The 20,115-nt window shown below is 38.2% G+C and overlaps 1 long non-coding RNA gene across 1 annotated transcript; it reads right to left on the bottom strand.

The window, feature by feature from the left end:
• Positions 1-306: 306 nt before the first annotated feature.
• Positions 307-19,511, bottom strand: LOC135098185 (uncharacterized). Its single transcript, XR_010266651.1, has 3 exons — positions 18,432-19,511; positions 1,084-1,165; positions 307-403 (listed from the first exon to the last, which is right to left on the bottom strand). It is a non-coding gene; the product is annotated as an uncharacterized LOC135098185 (long non-coding RNA).
• Between the last annotated feature and the right edge of the window lie 604 nt (positions 19,512-20,115).

Raw genomic sequence — 20,115 nt, forward strand, 5'->3', positions numbered from 1 at the left:
TATTGATAGATAGATAGATAGATAGATAGATGGTCAATATATAGATCGACTGGTATGTGGATAAAATAATTAGTACATAGGTAAGTGGATAGTTAGATAGAAAGATAGTACGGATAATAAATAAACAAGCAGACAGAAACAAAGACAGACAGATAAGTACACAAACAATACATTCATATATATATATATATATATATATATATATATATATATATATATATATATATATATATATATATATATATATATATATATATATATATATATATAACATACACACATACATACATAAAGTAATGATTGTCATACCCGCAGCATGAGTAGCATCATGCCTTCTCCCCCATTCACTATCCTCAGCACATTCCGCGCCATCAGATTCCCGGCACTGGTCATATCACGTTACCTGCATCGTGCGCCATTCATTTAATTAAGTGTGAACGTGATGCCTCAGGTCAGGTCAAGTTATTGAGCAAAAAAATATACGAGTATATGCACACAGACACTCACCCATGCAAAAAAAAAAAAAAAAATCTCTTGGGACTTAATTTCGTTTATTGACTGTTAACATTTTACTAAAATGAACGTGCAGCCTCCATAAAATATTGTGGTACGTGACACAGCTATATTTGACTTTACTTCCACTGAAAGGAAAATGGTAAGGAAAATACAAAGGCATATGAAGAAGATGGGAAACTACGATGACAAAAAGAGAATAGAATAGATGGGAAACAGATAAAACACAAAGAAAACAGACCAAAAGTAAAAGGATAAAAAGGATATATAGAAAATAAAAGAGAAAGACGAAACCAAAAATGAAAAGAATAGAAGGGAGACAGATTTAAAAAAAAAAACTGAGACATAACAGAAAAAATCGATAAAACACACGGATAAAAAAAAAAAACATACTAAAAAAAAAAAAAGGAATGCACAGGAAATAGAGATAAAAACGAAAACAACCCAGTGATACGAATAGTGACATGCAGTGATTAAAACTTGCCCTCTTCCTATTCTCCTGCACCTCTCCTGACCTGGTTTTTCTCGACACTGCAGTAAAACAATAAAAGGTGTATCGGTTTACCTTACCTGAGTGTCAATATGGCCGGCAGGGAGAGAGAGAGAGAGAGCGAGGCGAGTATATGGCGGTGGTGCTGGAGGCGGGAGTTACCTGTGGGAGAGAAATATATTGTGTTAGAGGGAAGTGAGAAGGGAAAGGTATAACTGAAGTAGGGCGGGTCAGGTGATAAAGACACCACAGAAGGGAATGTAATGCTATTGGGGGTGTGGATAAGTATCAATGATTGGAAAGAAAGCTGAGAATGTACATAAAAGGTGATAATAGTGAAGAAAGAGTTATATTTATTATCATCATCATATTAGAGATAATGATGATGATGATAATGATGATGATGACGATAATGATGATGATGATGATAATAATAATAATAATAATAATAATAATAATAATAATAATAATAATAATAATAATAACAATAATGATAATAATAATAATAAATCAGCAGTGCATTTCCTGTTACAATGATGCACCTCATTTATGATCATTACGTTCATTATTTCCCTAAAACAGCAAACACAGAGCTACATTCTTCTCTCATTAATGAACAGCTTAACTCTTCACAAACTTCACCTCCTCAGGCAGGCTTCTCTTCTTCCCTTTTCCTCCACTTCCCTCGCTCCCCATTGCTACATTTCCAGTACACCATTACCTCTTCATTAATTTCCTCTGATCTACTTCCCCCCTTTTTGTTTTTCTGTACATTTTTCTCGCAGCGGCAGCCTTGTTTTCATTACGTATACAAATATGAAAAAAAAAAAATGTCTGCCACACAATCGTCTGTATTTGAGTAATGGAAAGCTACACATTATTCCCTTCCGTGTTACAATTACATTTACACGCACTAATAGTTTTCAGGGCTCTTCTAACGAACTGAATCATTTGCTCCTACTCTTTCATCTTTTTTGACATGTTTATACATTAATTGGTGATGAAGTTACGTATATTTTTTTTTCCATTTCAAGTTGGTAGAAAGTTTTCCTCCTTTAGAATATTAGTAGTAGTATTGTAACAAACGCTAAACTACAATTGATAAATAACATACGAGAGACTGTCAAGATATTATTTGGATTTTCCCTTCCGTGTGTGTGTGTGTGTGTGTGTGTGTGTGTGTGTGTGTGTGTGTGTGCTCACCCGCGTAGTTATGATCTCCGGAATACGAAGAAAAAAGGCAACTAACCGCGTGTTGTTTTTCGAGTCAAAATGTTTGTGTTCAGATGCAATAAGACGCGTCCCTTGTAATAGCGGTTTGGTTTCGTTGTTGGTGTTATTGTTGCTGTTGTCGTCGTCGTGGCATTAAGACGAGACCACCTCCATCCTCTCTCTCTCTCTCTCTCTCTCTCTCTCTCTCTCTCTCTCTCTCTCTCTCTCTCTCTCTCTCTGATTGCCGTGTCCATTCAAGTCAATTACATAGTCAGTTCACTCTAATCAGAAGCTTAGGATATTGAAAGTGATGGTTTTTAGTTGGTTTACTTTATTAATAAGAAAAAAATGGCAGCATATTTGTCTTCCACTACATTACAATCATATAAAAAATTACTAATGGTATAGATTGTATAAATGTTAGTTTTTTTTTTTTTTTTTTTTTTTTTTTTTTTTTTTTTTTTTTTTTAGTAACAGCACATGTATATACACAAGGCAACTTGTTTATAAGTGGCTAAAGTTGCCTTTTTTCACATTTCTTTTGTCATCATTATTTTTGTGGGTTGCACTCACACACTTGATCCTCAATGTGTTCAATTCATAGATTTCATAAGTTACTATTTGTAACTTATGAAATCTAAAGATTTTTTTTTATTTTCCATCATTTTTTTCATTTTTTTCTGATTTTCTGATTTCATTTCAATTTAGTTTTTGAGTGGAGTATCTCTTTGTTGTCTCTTCGTTAAGAGATGCAGTTTTTGAGTGGAGTATCTCTCAGTTGTCTCTTCGTTAAGAGATGCAGTTTTTGAGTGGAGTATCTCTCAGTTGTCTCTTCGTTAAGAGATGCAGTTTTGCATTTTTTTTTTAAGATTTTTAACTTTTTTTGTCATTTTCTGGATTTTACGCACAATGTTTTTTTTTTTTCATTACGTTGTGTTTTTTTTTCTATCTTTTTGTCATCATTTATTATCCGTTATAATTATTTTCTGGGTTTTGACTTTATTTTGTTATTTATATTTCGTTATTTCATTTTATTTTTATTTTTTTTTTGCCATTTTAATTTTTATTATTTTCTGCTTTTTTGCTTTTTTCTCATTTTTTTGTCATTGCCTGGCTTTTTTTTTTACTTTTTCTTTATGCTTCTTCATTCACTAAGATTTTTTATTTATTACTATTTTCTTTTAATATTTTTTTCTGACTTTTTTACCATTTTTTGGCTTTATTTCTTTTTTGTCATTATTTCCTAGCTTTTATACTTTTCTTTGTCACTATTTTCAAGATTTTTTATTATTTGTTATAGAAATTTTAGTTTTTTTTTTACTTTTTATTGATATTCATTATTTTAATGTTTTGTGTTGTTTTATGTTTTTTGTTACTATTTTTCTTATATTTTCTCTTTTTTGTAATTCTTTTTTTCCTTTTTTTTTCTTTTTTTGTCACAATTTTCTGGCTCTACTTTTTTATTACATTTTTTTTTCCTTATACTTACAATTTGCTTTTTTTACTATTTTATTTTCATTATTTTAATCTTTTGTAATTCTTTTATGTTTTTTTTTCTTACTCTTCTGCTTATCTTTCTTATTTTATTGTAATTATTTCATTTTTTTTTTACTTTTCTCATGTTTTTTTATTATTTTGTCTTCACTTTCTCATTATTTTGTGGAATATTTTTTACATTTTTAGTCATTATTTTCTTCTATTTTCACTCATCACTTTTGTCACTTTTTGTCCCTTTCGTCATTTTTTTATATTTGTCATATTTTTTTTTACTTTATCATTATTTTATGCTTTTTTTTTTTTTACTTTTTTGTCATTTTCTGCCTTTTTAATTTTTATTAATTTTGCTCTTGGTTTTTAGTTTCTGTAATTATTTTCACTTTTTTACTTTTTTGTCATTATCTTGTGGGTTTTTTTCTATTTTTGTCGCTATTTTTCACTTTTGTCGCTATTTTGTTTACTTTCCTTTCTTGTCAATATTTTTTTTTTACTTTTTTTGTCATTATTTATCTTTTTTCATTTTTGTCATTTAGTTTTTTTATTATTATTTTCTGGATTTCCTCTTTTGTCATTTTTTATTGATGTTTTGTCATTATTTTTTTGGTTTATTTTACTTTTTTTGGTATTATTTTCATTTTTTGTCATTATTATTATTATTTTTTTACTTTTTTCATTATTACTTTTTACTTTTTTTTATTACTATTTTCATTATTTTTTTTTACTTTTTTTCATTATTATTTTTTATTATTTTTTTTCATTATTTTTTTATTATTTTCTTTTTTTTACTTTTTCATTATTATCTTTTTTTACTTTTTCATTATTATTATTTTTTTTACTTTTCATTATTTTTTTTACTTTTTTCATTATTATTTATATTTTTTTATATTTTTTCATTATTATTTTACTTTTTTCATTTTTTTTCTCATTATTATTTTTTTTTTCTTTTCAGCATAATTTTTGAGTTTTTAATTATCCTTACTGTTTTTTTTTTCATTATTTTCAGCTTTTTTTATTTTAGTCAATGCTTTCTTGTCATCATTTTCTGCTTTTTTTTCAATTTTCTGGCTTTTTTTACTGTTTTCTCATTATTTTCTGACTTATTTTTTATCATTATTTTCTGGCTTTTTTTTTTACTTTGATGTCTTTATTTCTTTCTTTTTTTATATTTTTTCTCACTATTTTTTCATTATTTTTATTTTTATTACTTTTGTTATTTTCTGGATTTTTTTTACTTATCTTCCTTTTCCTCATTATTATTATTTTTTTTTTTACTTTTTCGGTATTATTTTCTGTTTCTGGTCACCATTTTCTGGCTTTTTTAAAATTTTTCATTACTTGCCTTAATATTCTGCCTTCTTTACTTCAACACTATTTCCATAATTTTGTAAACTTTTTTCTTTTTGGTAATTTTTGTTTCATTTTCTTTTTTTCACATTTTTAAAAAATTTTATTATTTTTTTTTTTTACTTTTTCCATTATGATTTTTTTTCTTTTTCTTATCATTTTGTGGCTTCCTCTCAGAATCTAGTTTTTCGGTGGTGAGTCACGTGATTACATCATTAAAAGATACTATTTTTCTTCTTTTTTTTTTAATGTTTTCCGTTTTCCACCCGCAGTCTTCTTTCTCAGTGGACTAATAATTAAATCAGACTTCTTAAGTTACGGTACAGTATTTTGTTTGTTTTTTAATCTTTTTTTTATTATTATTTTTCCTTACTTCTTGTTTTCTTAGTGAAGAGTCACTTAATTAATTTGTTTCCTCGTTAAGATTTTTTTTCTATTTTTTCCTTGTTTTTATTTGTGCCATTGTTCTTTTGTTTCCTCTCACTGTTAATAGCCGTATTTCACCAGTTTTCCTCTCACTATCAATGGCTGTTTCACCAATACTGGATAGAATTTTTCTTTTCTTTGTTTTTTTGTCGTTGTTTTGGTTTTCACAATCTTGATCCTCAGCAGGTTAACACTCAAATCGTAGCATTCTAAAATAACTTGTATAAAGATTTCTTTGGTGGATTTTTATTTTTTTATATTTTGTCATCGTTTTCTGATTTGCTCTCACTCAAAATATTTAGGCACCTTATCTAATGAAGATACTTTAATTACTTTTTTTTCTATTAATTTCTGGTTTCAACCGCGGATTGACAGTCGATTAATATACTCGTACTTCATAGGTTATGAGAGCAAAGACTTTCTTGTTACTTTTTTTTTACTTTATCTTTTTTATCTTTTAATTTCTTTTACGTCATTATTTTTCATTTAGTGTCACGAATGTTCTTGTTCCTCGCTGAAGAATCACTCAGTTGTTTCGTCAATAACAGATAGATTAATATTTCTTTTTTTTTCTTTGCAAACTTTAAGCGCTTTATTTTTTTGTCATTAATTTCTGGATTTCACTCACCACCTTGTTCCTCAGTGGAATCACTTAGTGTTCTTGCTCCTTAATTAATGGATGAAAAACTTTTCTTTTTGGTCTAATTTCGGGTTTCGATTGACAAGCATGTTCCTCAGTAAAGACTCAGTGATTAGGCTCCTTAATCCATAGTTAGAAAGCTTACTTTGTTTTTGTACTTTCTTTTTTCCAATTTTCTCGGTTGCACTGACTAGGATGGTCCTCAGTGCGAGTGACTCAGTGTTTAGCGGCTTGCGACCCGTGATGGAGGCTCTGCGCACTAGTCCGCCCTTTCTTCTGTTTCTGTGAACGCAGCCGAGCCTTAAGGGCAGCCACCTCTCGGGCCCATTTCACTCGCGCGGGGCCTGAGGGTGGCGGCTGTGATTCCAGTACCTTCAAATCCAGATCAGGTTTATAATCAGTAGGTAGGCTGTAATGGGTGTCGATCTTACAGCGGACGGATTTCAGATTTATTTTGTTGCAGCGCTTTTTCTTCTCTCCTGACATTTGATTGTTTCTTTTCAGCTGGCGGACATAACGGTAATGGCTACACGAGAACGTCTTCTTTCTTAACTCCAGTTCCTTCTTTACCTTCATCCTCGCCGTCATGTTCTTCACCGGTGTTGGTGGGGAGGCCTTCCACCACCTCCACTTGCTGCTTACATTGGCCATCGCGGTGTTCTTGTGGCGGCAAGTCATTACCTTCTTTTTCAAATGTTGATCCTTCCCTATATTCTTCCGCGTCGTCATTTTTTCCACCGGTGATGTTGTCTTCACATTGCCAAGCGACACACTCTCTCTCTTCTTTCTTAAAAGCATTGCTTTCCGTATCTTCTCTCTCCTTGTACTGTTCTTCACGATGACTTTGGTTAAAGACAAAAGTTTGGTTATAGAGGGAAGGTTAACTTTCTCAATAACGTCTTGTTTCTCAGCTTCCTTCTCAAAATTCTGTCCCTCTTTAATTTCCTTATCTGCAATGTCCTTCTCAGGAGAGGTACTTTTCACATCTTCAACAACCACTTCCTTCTTTCCAGTGTCATGCGCATCATAGTCTTCCGAAACACTAGTCTCCTTTCCTTCAAGAGTATTAGCTTTCTCGCCTTCATGATATTCATCGTCTTTTTCCTGAACTAGCTGCATTTCACTAATTTTTGCTGGTTTCATTTCCTTCTCGGTAACTCTTTGTTTCTCAGTATCTTCTTTCTCTTCCTCATCTGTCTTCTCTGTTTTTGTAGGGACGCTTTGCACATCTTCGGTGTCTCCTTCAGTCTCTTCAGACTCATTTTTATCATATTCTTCCGAAACTGCGCTCTTCTCTTCTGCTGGATTCTTTTCGACACTTTCCGCGTTTTCATTGTGTTTTTCGTGAACTAGCTGTACTTCACTCATTGTTCCTGATTCTTTCTTCATCTCTGTATGGTTTTGTTCCTCTGTATCTTCTTTGACTTTCTTATTAGTGGTATTTTCATCAGCATTATTCTTTTTCTCGAATGGAATGTCTTTCTTGTGTATTTCCTGAACCTGAACGATCTGTTTTTCTTTGTTTGTTTCTTTAGGCTTCATAGACGCCTGCTTATCGCGACGGACGGTACGAGGTGCGCTGCGCTGCTGTAGGCGTGCAGCAGGAGCGTCTTTGTTGAATGACCGCACGTTCTTGGTTTGCATGGAGATTACTGGCGGCAACTTTACAATTTCTGGAGTTGTTATGATGTTAACGGGTTTATCTTTCTTCTTAAAACTGTTGAACAAGGAAGTCGCGTAGTCGATCTTTACTTGGTTTTCGTCATCCCCGCGTTTAGCGCACTCGTACTTATCGTTCTCTTGTAACGGCTTATTTTTCTGTTTCTCAGCGGCATCGGTCTCGTCGCCGCCTGGAGCCGCTCGGTCCATTTGAACAATTTTGAAGCTGGTTTCCGTGACATAAAGAACGAACTTTTCTGAATTTCGGTTCTCCATCTCTTGAAGGAAGGTTGCCAGGCGGCCAAAGAGGACAACCTTCTTTCCGCGCCGCTGCTTGATGGAGACCTTGACAGCCGTCTTGCCTGGCGTCCAGTATTCGCGGAAAACCATGCCGTCCATGTACATCACAGTCTCCAGAGACGTGTACTTCTGGAGACTGGGTTCTTCTTTATGCGGTTTGAAAAAGAATTTGGCTACTTTCTTGAAGCGAGGCCCTCGTGGCCAGCAACAGCAGAAGAAAGATTTCGCGTCGGGATCTCCCATGGATACTTTGACAGTGCGTGGGGGGCCGCGGAGAATGTCGCCATTCTCCACGACACACTCCCCACGCATGTATGTGCTGAAGGAGCGTCTACCATCCATCCTGTCTCCTGTCATCTGACAGACTGAATGTCCCACTAGGGTACACTAGTATTTAGGATACCTGAGGTGCTTGGAAAGTGCTTGACACTGGAGAGTTTGGAGTTGTCAAGAAATGCACACAGTGTTGCCGCCTTGCAGAGCACCGTCTTTAGGGTTCACAGGCAGGGAAGCACGTGCACCACGGATAGCGTGTTGGGGCTCGGGAGGTTGTCCCTCGCTGGCAACTGTAATCGGGCGCGACCAATAGGAAACTTGCGCTGCATTGCAACAGCCAATCACAAACCACATCTTATTATTATTATTATTATTATTATTATTATTATTATTATTATTATTACTATTATTATTATTATTATTATTATTATTATATAATAATAATAATAACAATAATAATTATTATTATCCCTCCACCTCCATGACTGTTCATCCAAATTATTCTCTACCTGCAAATACCAAACTTGCGTCACCTAATCTGGACACGACTCACTAACTCTTGCCTAACGGGAACCTCGCAGCAGGGGAGGGGGAGAGGAAGGGCAGAGGTTATTACAAGGCCTTGGAAACACACACTAAAGTTCACGTGAAGTCAAAGAAGTGTGTGTGTGTGTGTGTGTGTGTGTGTGTGTGTGTGTGTGTGTGTGTGTGTGTGTGTGTGTGTGTGTGTGTGTGTGTGTGTGTGTGTGTGTGTGTGTGTGTGTGTGTGTGTGTGTGTGTGTGTGTGTGTGTGTGTGTGTGTGTGTGATTTTTTTTTTACTATTGTATGGTGTATTTTTAAGCCTCTCTCTCTCTCTCTCTCTCTCTCTCTCTCTCTCTCTCTCTCTCTCTCTCTCTCTCTCTCTCTCTCTCTCTCTCCCTGGCATTTAACGCAAGCGGATTCTCTTGTGTGAAATGTTGTATGGTTGTATGTTACGAGAATTTATTTACACACACACACACACACACACACACACACACACACACACACACACACACACACACACACACGAGGCAAATATGGCGAGTCAACAACAAATATGCTAAAAAAAACAAAATCAATCATACAAACATTTATATTCGAAAAGGGAAAGAAATACAACAAAAAAAAATAAACAATACAAAGATAAATGTACAAAGACACACAGAAAACAGCAATGGAGGGACAACAGGTACGTAGGAGGACAAATTTGTATAGATGGGGAGATAAGAGGGGAGGGGAGAGGACAGGAGAGAAGAGGGGAAGAGAGGAAAGGAGAGGAGAGGAGAGGAAAGGAGAAGAGAGGCTAAGAGAGAAGAGAAGCGAGTTAGGACTGAAGTGAAACGAAGTGAAATAAAATGAGAAGAGGGAGAGAAGAGAAGAAAGGACAAAAAGAGAGAAGATAAAAATTAAACGAAGAGAAATGAGGAGACAAGATATAGGAAAAGAAATGGAGATGAAAGCAGCATAGGAGAAATGAGAAGAGAAGAGAGGAGAAATAAGAAAAGAAAATACCAGAGAAAAGGAGAAAAAAAATCTGAAATGACGATACGTGAAAGAAGATAAGAGAAGAGACGAGATGATGAAACAAGCATAGGTAAAAATAGCAGAGATAAAGAAAGAGAAACAGAAGAGAACAAAGGACACTTACTATCAACACACACACACACACACACACACACACACACACACACACACACACACACACACATACACACACACACACACACTTCCCCTTAGCCAGACGCAGAAGGGCGCACGATATCAACTTGCCTAACCGGAACCTGAAGCTGCTGCTGTTACCGAGCCGCCGCAGGTGTGATAATGACAGGTGTAGTGGTGAGGGACGCGACACTGGCGAATCATTAGGTGGTGGCGCGGAATGTAGCGAGGTAGAGCAGCGGTAACAGTGCTTGAAGTCCAGTAAATGGGACGCCAGTGTGTGTGTGTGTGTGTGTGTGTGTGTGTGTGTGTGTGTGTGTGTGTGTGTGTGTGTGTGTGTGTGTGTGTGTGTGTGTGTGTGTGTGTGTGTTTAATGGGCCGTGAATAGTATGCATATTACTATTCGTTCGTGTTGATTTGACTTTGTTAATTTGTAATGTGTGTTTCTTGTGTTTCGTGTGAATTCTAATTTGTTGTCGGTATCTATCTATTTATGTATCTACCTATCTATCTATCTTTCTATCTATCTATCGGTATCTATCTATTTATGTATCTACCTATCTATCTATCTTTCTATCTATCTATCTATAAATCTGATAGAAAGCATTCATGTGATGAGCAGAGAGAGAGAGAGAGAGAGAGAGAGAGAGAGAGAGAGAGAGAGAGAGACAGAGAGAGAGTCTGTCGTCCCACATCTGCCTCTCATTCCAAAGTTATCTGCGTAAAGTTCTTTCATTAGGGTTCATTTTACGCCTCCGTGCTCCTTTTTCCTTCCATACAATGCGGCCGTGAAGAGGAGATAGAGAACATGAAGTGGAGGGAAGTCGATGAAGAAGGAAGAATAGAAAAAGTTAGGAGAGGAGAGGAAAGGAGAGAAGAGGAGAGGAGAGGAAAGGATAAGGAGGAGGAGGAAGAGGAGAAAGAGGATAAAGAAGGGAATATGAAGTGGTGTACTAGGAGTGAAGGAGAGAAAAATAAATAAAGAGCGAATAGAAGGTAGATGAAATGATAAAAGGAGGGAAAGGAATGTAATAATGATGAAGTTGATATTGGTGGTTGTGATGGTGATGATGGTAACTTGATAGACACTCGTGGTGGTGGTGTTAATGGTTGTGATGATGTATGTGGTGGTGTATTGCTGCTTGTGGTAGGACTTCAGGTGGTGGTGGTGGTGGTGGTGGTGGTGGTTCTGGTGTTGGTGGATGGTGACTGTTAAGAATAAAGAGACCAGAAATGAAATCCAAATATTTACGAACAATATTGATACATGAGAGAGAGAGAGAGAGAGAGAGAGAGAGAGAGAGAGAGAGAGAGAGAGAGAGAGAGAGAGAGAGAGAGAGAGAGAGAGAGAGCTAAAAGTCGAGGGTAGGGTGCTATAATTGGCTTTCATTTCACTTCAAACACTCATTTACGCAAGAGTCCGCCAATTAAAGAGGAGTCTCCCACCACGACGCGTCCGGTGTTCATTATCACTGAGTAAAAACACCGCGTGGCTGGAAATCTATCACCTGTGCACAGTAAAAACACCGCGTGGCTGGAAATCTATCACCTGTGCACAGTAAAAACACCGCGTGGCTGGAAATCTATCACCTGTGCACAGTAAAAACACCGCGTGGCTGGAAATCTATCAGCTGTGCACTGGAAAGACAAAGGTGCGAAAAAAAAGTGCAAGAACCTGAAATGGAAGCAGTTATCGTACTTACAAATTAATGAAACAAAAAAAAGATAAAATAAAAGACTATTCAGTTTCAATAAATGGAATATGAAGTTATGAAAAGAAAATAATAAATGATTGCCTAAAATTATTGCGCTACTTCTATAAGAATTAATTAAACAGAAAGGATGAAACAAAAAGACAATTCAGTTTCGGTAATTGGATACGAAGTCATGAAAAGAGAATGGTTAGCGATTGTGTAAACCATTGCTAAGGTAAGTTTACCACACCCCAATACAAATTAATCAAGCTGAGAAGGTAAAACAAAAGACGATTCAGTTTCTGTAAATCACATGTAAAATTCCGAAGAGAAAAAGGAATAAATAATAAAGTAATGATGCCGCTAAGATTGCCCAACTCCAATACCAATTAATCACACAAAAATATAGGAAAAGATTAACTTAAATGTGAAATTCTGAGAAGAAAATTAACAAATGATAGTCTAAAAATATGGCTGCGTCTGCCCTACCACAACACTTTATAATACATTAATACGGTAAGAAATTATACATGGACTTGAAGAGGAACACTTAAAGAAAGATAGATAGGCAAGGCTTGGATAAAGCACCGAATACAACAATACGTATGGCGTCTCCTCGGTCATCCTTTCAAAACTGCAAACACTGATGACAACTGCGCAGTTTCATACACGACAAAAATGTTTTCGAATAATTAATCTCTCCTGCATTGCCTGATGAAGGGAGCTGCGGGAAAAACTGTACTGCAATACTTTTACGCATTTTACAATCGCATCTGTTCGGCATTTGAGGAGTACAAATATTGGCACAAAGCCTCTGCGGGGGGTACGTGTATGGATTCAAAAATAGATGCAATTGCAAAAATGTTTGTAAATGGTGAAAAGAACGCGTTTTCTTTCATGAATATACATATTTCAGACGGAAATATTTTGTAGATACGCTTTTAGTTGAAGGTAAAGTCTGAAACTTACTTCAGTAACTGGCACGACTAAGGGATCAACACGCGCCGCATCATTGACAACAGCAGCAGCTATTCCCTCCTGTGACTCCCGGTGGGCCCCAATCCAGACGTCCTTGGCATTCCAAAAAGTGTCGGCAGAATATATGAACAGACCTCGAGGGCTTGTCCTTGGCCTTTAGTTGTCTCTTACGAATAATGAGCATGATCGAACCCCAGGCAAGAGTGGCACTTATACCTCGTGATTCATGTCCTGCACGCGAGCACGGGTTGGCGGCCTGAGGTATGCAGCATTACGTTATGATTGGTCGCACGGAACAATACCTGAATTGATAAGTTGCCTCTCCGCTAATATCTGTGATTATGCGAGGGCAAGCATTATCGAAGGGTTTATTTCTCTTCCCTAGGTTGTTCTTCAGTGTCTGTCACGCAACAGCAAGGCACGGCAAGGCACATAGACGGACTGAGTCTCCTGTTCTTTGTCATGTGGCACATATATCGACAACGCCAAGTGGTGCTGAGCGAAGAGTTTTTATCCTAACTCAGCACCGTAGCTTCCCCGTGTGTACAGCCCCGAGACTAACACCTCTAAGAAGCTACGAACTGGACACCAATTGCTGGAAATCCGTCGACAAGTTAACATGCCAAAGTCTCGTTCGTTATCTAAATTAACCACATAAATCGTTCCACTAACTAGAAACAGCCATGCACCACCCAACGAATCGAGGAAGAGCTCTCAATCTGTTAGGGCCTGGCGAGGCTCTTCCTGGGTCTGTGAGGTGAATGCAGCCCAATGGCCGCCCGAGTTACGTCCACACTGGAAGAATGGAACAGCAGCTGGTGCCGTCTTTAGTTATTACAGTGATTATACCCCCTGCGGCTACCCGAGTTACGTCCACAGAGGATGCATGGAGCAGCAGCTGGTGGCATATATAGTTATTACAGTGATTACACCCCCTGTGAAAGAATGAAGCCGCAGCTGGAGGTGCCTATAATTATTCTCCTTAAGGCAGGAATCCTCGCTCCCTCCTGACTGATAGAGGAACGACTGCGCTGAATACCTTAATGCACCTAAGGAAATTATGGAGATTTCAAGAAAAAAAAAAAATCACGTTTGCGTGGCGTGTGCACATAAACACACACACACACACACACGAGCAAGCACAGCAAGCACAGCCCAGCATACACGAACAGTCTCCCGCCGGCGGAACATGCAATCATCACGAGCGGACGGAGAGCAAAACCCCTTCCCTCCCCGCCTCGCCACGCCGTTTTTAAATATCCATCTGAATGTAAATCACACCGGCAGCAGGACGCGCCAATATTCATGGCTACTGCAGTGACGGAGAGGCGTGCACCACCTCACGGAGACTGCGCCGCCACGACAACTGAATAAATAAGCAAATAAATATATACATAGATAATGAGACCTTGAGATTACGTATATAAATGCATAGTTTCCACCTGTTATTATCTTCATCTGTTCTTAGAGACGTAATATGCTCAGTCATTTTTTATTCTTTATGATGTTTTTTTTTTTTTTTTAGACAGACACATTCTCTCTCTCTCTCTCTCTCTCTCTCTCTCTCTCTCTCTCTCTCTCTCTCTCTCTCTCTTTCTCTCTCTCTCTTTCTCTCTCTCCCTTGCCCTCCCAATTCAGTGATTTAATTTGAGCCAGGCCAAAATATCTCTCACAACAATTGCTGACAGACAGTTTTAGTTGATAGGTCCTGGCGGTCTCTGCTTCATACTTCCATAATTTTCTATTACCCAGCAGCCTCCTACCTGCCCTCCTCTCCCAGCTGGAAGTGACGCGAGTATTGTAGAATCAGTTCACAGAAGTCGCGGTGCCTTTCATTCAAGTAACTGTGCATTCTGTCCTCGTGGAAGTTGTAATATCATCCGTGTCTTACCTTTATGTTTTCTGTTATTTTTCTTGTTATTTTTCACTTGTTCCTGTCTCATACTTTTTTTTTCTATCTTAGCCACGTTTTCCTCTCTCTGGTCTTCGTCTGGTCATCTTTTTCTTTGGTTGTCTAGTGTCCGTCTTCTGCTTTTCAATCTCTTCTTTGTTTTATTTATAGTGTCCGTCTTCTGCTTTTCAATCTCTTCTTTGTTTTATTTATAGTCCTCCTCCTCCTTATGTTTGGGTTTTGTATGGTTGTCTTCTTGTTCTTTGTTAAGTTGTGTTCCTTCTTGGGTCCTCGTCCTTCATATTCGCCTTGTTTATTATCTTTCTCCTCCTGTTTAAGTTTCGTCTGGTTTTCCTTTTGTTCCTTGGTTACTAATTTTCGTCTCCTACCTTTCATTCTCCTCTGCTTTATTTAGTCTTACTGCTGCTCACTAGTGCCAGGAATCCCTCTCTACCTCTGACTCAAGGATCGAGACGCGGGCAGACGAACATTTTCCACAAAGGAGATTAACAAACAAGAAACACGCCTATGAGAAGGAAAATTGGCCAACAAACTAGATTAGAATGGAAAATTGAAGTTAAAAAAAAAGACATGGGGAGAGAGAAAGACAATGAGACAGAGAGGAAAGGGAGGAAGATGGGGAGGAAGAGAACGAGGAAAGGAGGGAGGAAGGAAGCTGATTGCGGTCTGCTGCATCAAAAGCTCTCAATTTGTCATCCTCAATGGGATAATACCCGAGTTTAATTGTTTCCCTCTCGGCACGAATGCTGTAGACAGGGCGGCATGCTGCTCTCGTAGGGAATGGCAGCGGAATGGGAGAGGACGGGGAGTGGGGCGGACAGACTGCTTGGGTTGACTGGAAAATGGAGGAGTGTGGAGTGCAAGGTGGAGTTTGGCAGGGAGTGGAATGTTAGTGGGGAGAAAGTAAGAAGGACAGGAGGTTAAGATCTTGGTTGCAGACGGTGGAAGTGAAAAAGGTGATAGGGTGTGGAATGCAAGGTGGAATTTGCATTTACGGAGCAGATTTAGGTGGATAGATGGAAAGAAGACTGATGGTGCGGAGTAGAAGTGGAGGTGGGGAGATGAGAGTGAAGGGAAGATGAAGTGAAGTGAAGCGACGATGGGGAGATAGTAGATTGATTGATACAGGAGGAGGAGGTGCAGTGTGGAGTGCATGGCAGGGGTGTAATGGGGAGGAGGCAGACAGCTGGAAGGAGAAGGCAGAGTGTGGGGAGGAGGAGGGTCTGGGAAGAGAAATGTAGGCTGAGCATAGTGGTCTGGTAATGGTAAATACATGCACGAACTGTCCTCGTCTCCCCGAAATTGCCCTAATGACCCACTTACTGCCACACAAGCCGCTGCTCATCTCTTCTTATTTCTTGCCTTTTACGCACGCCAAGGAATGCACACCACGAACATTCCACATGAATTTTACACGCGATAAAATAAGATCTTCGGGTCAGCGTGCTAACTATGGGGGATCCCTGTCAGAGAATATATATATATATATATATATATATATATATATATATATATATATATATATATATATATATATATATATATATATATATATATATATATATACCTGATAAATACAAGAATATACTCGTATATACCACGAGCATGCACGAGTTCATATTATGGTCGCATTTTGAAGTGTTTTACGACATATGGAAACCGTACACACAAACACACACACACGCATACACACACACACACACACACACACACACACACACACACACACACAGAGAAGGACATCAATGCATAATGCAACATATATATTTTTTCTCCTTTATATATAAATATTTTTGCAATCGTTGTTTTGCATTACATGTATTTCACCGACCTTGAACAAATCACAATGTCGGAGCTTAATTATTGCATTTTCACAATAGACTGCAATCGCTGGTATCATTATTATTATTATTATTATTATTATTATTATTATTATTATTATTATTATTATTATTATCATTATTATTATTATTATCATCATAATCATCACCATTACCATTATTTTCGCAAACAAGATACCAGTAACTATGAAGGTCGTTTAAGTTACGTTATGGGCACGGCAACAAAACACACACACACACACACACACACACACACACACACACACACACACACACACACACACGTCCAGGTACTATTTCGGTGTATTGGTGTGCTCTGATGTGGCCTAATTAAACCTACGCGGGGAGCCGAATGATCACGTCTCGAAAATGGACACTGCACATCATTACTATCTATTCACGTCAAAGCAAGTCCGTCAAACTCTCAAGATTTGTTCAAAGGTTATTCGATACACTGGTGAAGCGCTTCGTTAATCATCACCATTAAAACTACAAGATTCTACAGCAGGAAAATGGTCTTCAATGCTTAGAGAGGGAGGGATTAAACAGCGCTCGCTACACTGGTACACCGCCTTAGAAGTACTGTGTTACATTGTCGATACATTTGCACAATTCTTGGCTTACATCACGTGCCTATTCTTTGCGTGTCCGATATGAATTAAGATTATCAAAGTTCCTATAGACATGCACATATAAAGAACGTCTGGCCTTATAGAATGATACGGCTGGGTAAGTTCAGAGGGCGGCCACTGGTTTAATGCATCATATATATGTAAATTGCCTATACTGGGAAATTGATGTACAAATGCACCACTACATCATGCCGCCAGTCCCGCCACCGACCCCGAGCTGCCAGGGTGGTGTTCGTGTGGCGAGGCGAGGCAATTTGTTGAAGGCTACACTGATTAGTTTCTACGTTAAATATCACTTTCATTCACCATACTCTTACTCTCATTTCACTATCCTTTCCATGTTCTTCCCGCTAATTCATTTCAGGCTTCTTCTAGTACGTGCAAGAGGAGGCGTGAAAGTATGTGTGTATCAATAATGCGAGAAAGGAAATGAATCATACGTGTTTATCTATCGTGACTGCATTCCAGAGCTTCAAAGACTCGACTCCAAGTGAATCATCTCATTCACTTCACGCTTCTAGAAACATGAAGCGTCTGTGTATCTATGAATACAAGAAAGAAGTGCAACATTTATCACTATATTCATGATGACTTCATTCCGAAGCTTCAACGATTCGACTTCAAGTGAGTCGGCTTCGCATTCCTCCAAAGCTCTGCAGCTTATGAATTGGGGTGGTGGAGACGTGTGGCATCACCGGTGGCTACTCCTGCAGGATGAAGCGTACACAGAGTCGTTGATATACAGAACAGCCAGCAAAGCTTTCTAACTGAACTGACCTCCAAGCAGTAATCGTTGCATGAATGAAAGAGTCCTTAAATATTATGTAATAAACTTATTACTCACATAGTTGCCACGTGTCTCCATACGCTCTCTCTCTCTCTCTCTCTCTCTCTCTCTCTCTCTCTGAGCAACATGACGTGTCACATATTATAAGATGCGAAAACATATCTTATACTGAGTAAAAACCTTATATAAACATCTACAAAGGGAGAGGAGGAGACGGTGAAGAGAGAGGATTACGTGAAGGAGTGGGAGAAGGGGAGGGGAGGAGGCGAGGGGGAGGAAGACATTGAGGGAGGAGCATAAGATGGAAGCGCGGGAAAATTTATCCTCGACAAAGTGGTATGATTCATTGCCTTCTACATAATATATTGTGTGTACTTCACCAGTAAGGCTTACTGTGGTGCGCGAAGACCGTGTTTGCAGTGTGAGAGAGGATACAAAGGAGGCACAGCTGATATGTAAGCAGCTGATACAGTCATGGCGGGGTGGCGGGGTAGGGAAGGGAATTTCCTGCTACAAGGGGAAGTCTAGTCACTTCATATAAACACTAACCTCCTTTTGTTGCAATGACCACGTGAGGTGTTGGGAGAAGCCAGTGCCAGCCTCAGTACTGAGTTGTGTTCGCTGTGTCAAGGGTTGTGATGTCTTCCTCAGCGCTTCCGCAATGCTCCTAGTGTCCTGAGGCGGCAGCAATCGAGCGTATATCAAAGGACTGCAAGGACAAGCCTGTACTAAGGTGCAAGAAGAATATACTTAAAAGGTCAATCCTATACTTAATTAACAAATATACAATTTTTCCTACAACAGGTGAACGATCGTTATTGAACGTATAAACAATCTGACTTAGAGGTGAGTGATAAAACGCGCTTTTGACTTGATATTCTAACGCGCTTTTGATAGCAATATATCAGCAACGTTTTCCGCGCTTTTGATATGCCAATCCGCGCTTTCGTAAAACGCCGTGCTGGGGAAGAGGATACGAGGGGAAGACGTTCAGATGTAAATGAGGGGAGGGAAAGAAGACCTGTGGATATGGCTGTACTTGGCGACCTTTCTGTTGATCCTGCTGTAGGGGACGAGGTGTTGCACGCGTACTGCCATTCTGTGAGTCTCCATTTGCTATTTATCTCCTTCAATAACTAATTTCTTGGTGTTAATTTTGTGTTGTCTTTGTGGCGGTGGCGCTGTGGTGGCGTCTGACGAGAGGTAAGGGGCTTGTTTAGTGTTTGTTCGCTAATTGTAGTCAGTTCTTAGCATCGTTTTCTGTTCTAGTGGATCATGGAGCCGAGCACAGCAGCCAGGCGTCACAGTACAAGTCCGGGTTTTTCTCAGCCATCTTGTTCCTTACATACAGATAATCCCTGGGTGAACCGCTCCTCCTCCTTAGTCTTCCTCGGTGCAGTGGCTGTTTTATTATAATTTTGCGTGTTAATGCATTACTAAGAGGTCTGCAGAAACGTATGTAAATTATATTAATTTTTAATACGTTGGTAGGAACCCAGCAGAAAAGAGTGTACATAATTGCTAAGCCAGGGGGTCGGTAATCATGATTAATATTGCAGTGCACCAAGATTCAGGAAGCTTCTCCTGGTGTGTGCTGGGGAAATACATGAGCTTGCGTTCCCGCGTCTTTCAAAACATCCACCAATATTCCGTCCTCTCCCGGGCCTTTCTTGCTTCGTTCCTTGAAGGGCAGAGGCTACAGCGTTCGTTGTCATCTGGTGAAATGTTTACTGCTCTCATCGTGATATTAAAACACTGAAAGTATGCGTGCATATTTTTCTGCCATTTCATTCTTATGGTCAATGGCTTCATCCTCTCCGTCTTTCAGAACCAGTCTTCGTTTGACTGAAAGGAAATCTCTGACTATTTTGAATGACTTTTACTTTTATATTTTCAACATTTATATATTTTTTTTCTTGGTCTTTTCCTTGTTAATTAATTTGTCAGTTTTATTTTGTCAAATTTTATCTCTTCTTTTAAACTGTGTATTCACTGTTCCTCTCACACCTTCAAAGGTCACCTTGTAAGATTTTTTCCGTGTTGACATTTGCTGGAGTCTTTCCTCTGCACCTTCCACTGTCAAGTCTTTTCAAGTTTATTGTTACAGTGTCATCTTCAACAGTTACAGTCTGAAATATGTTATTTATTTAAAGTTTAAAATAATTTAAATTATGTATGGACAGCGGTGGTCTCACAGCCCCAGGTTGTATGAGAGATTCATTGCCTAGGACCT

Source organism: Scylla paramamosain, unplaced genomic scaffold, assembly GCF_035594125.1.
Source record: "Scylla paramamosain isolate STU-SP2022 unplaced genomic scaffold, ASM3559412v1 Contig49, whole genome shotgun sequence".
NCBI lineage: Eukaryota > Metazoa > Arthropoda > Malacostraca > Decapoda > Portunidae > Scylla > Scylla paramamosain.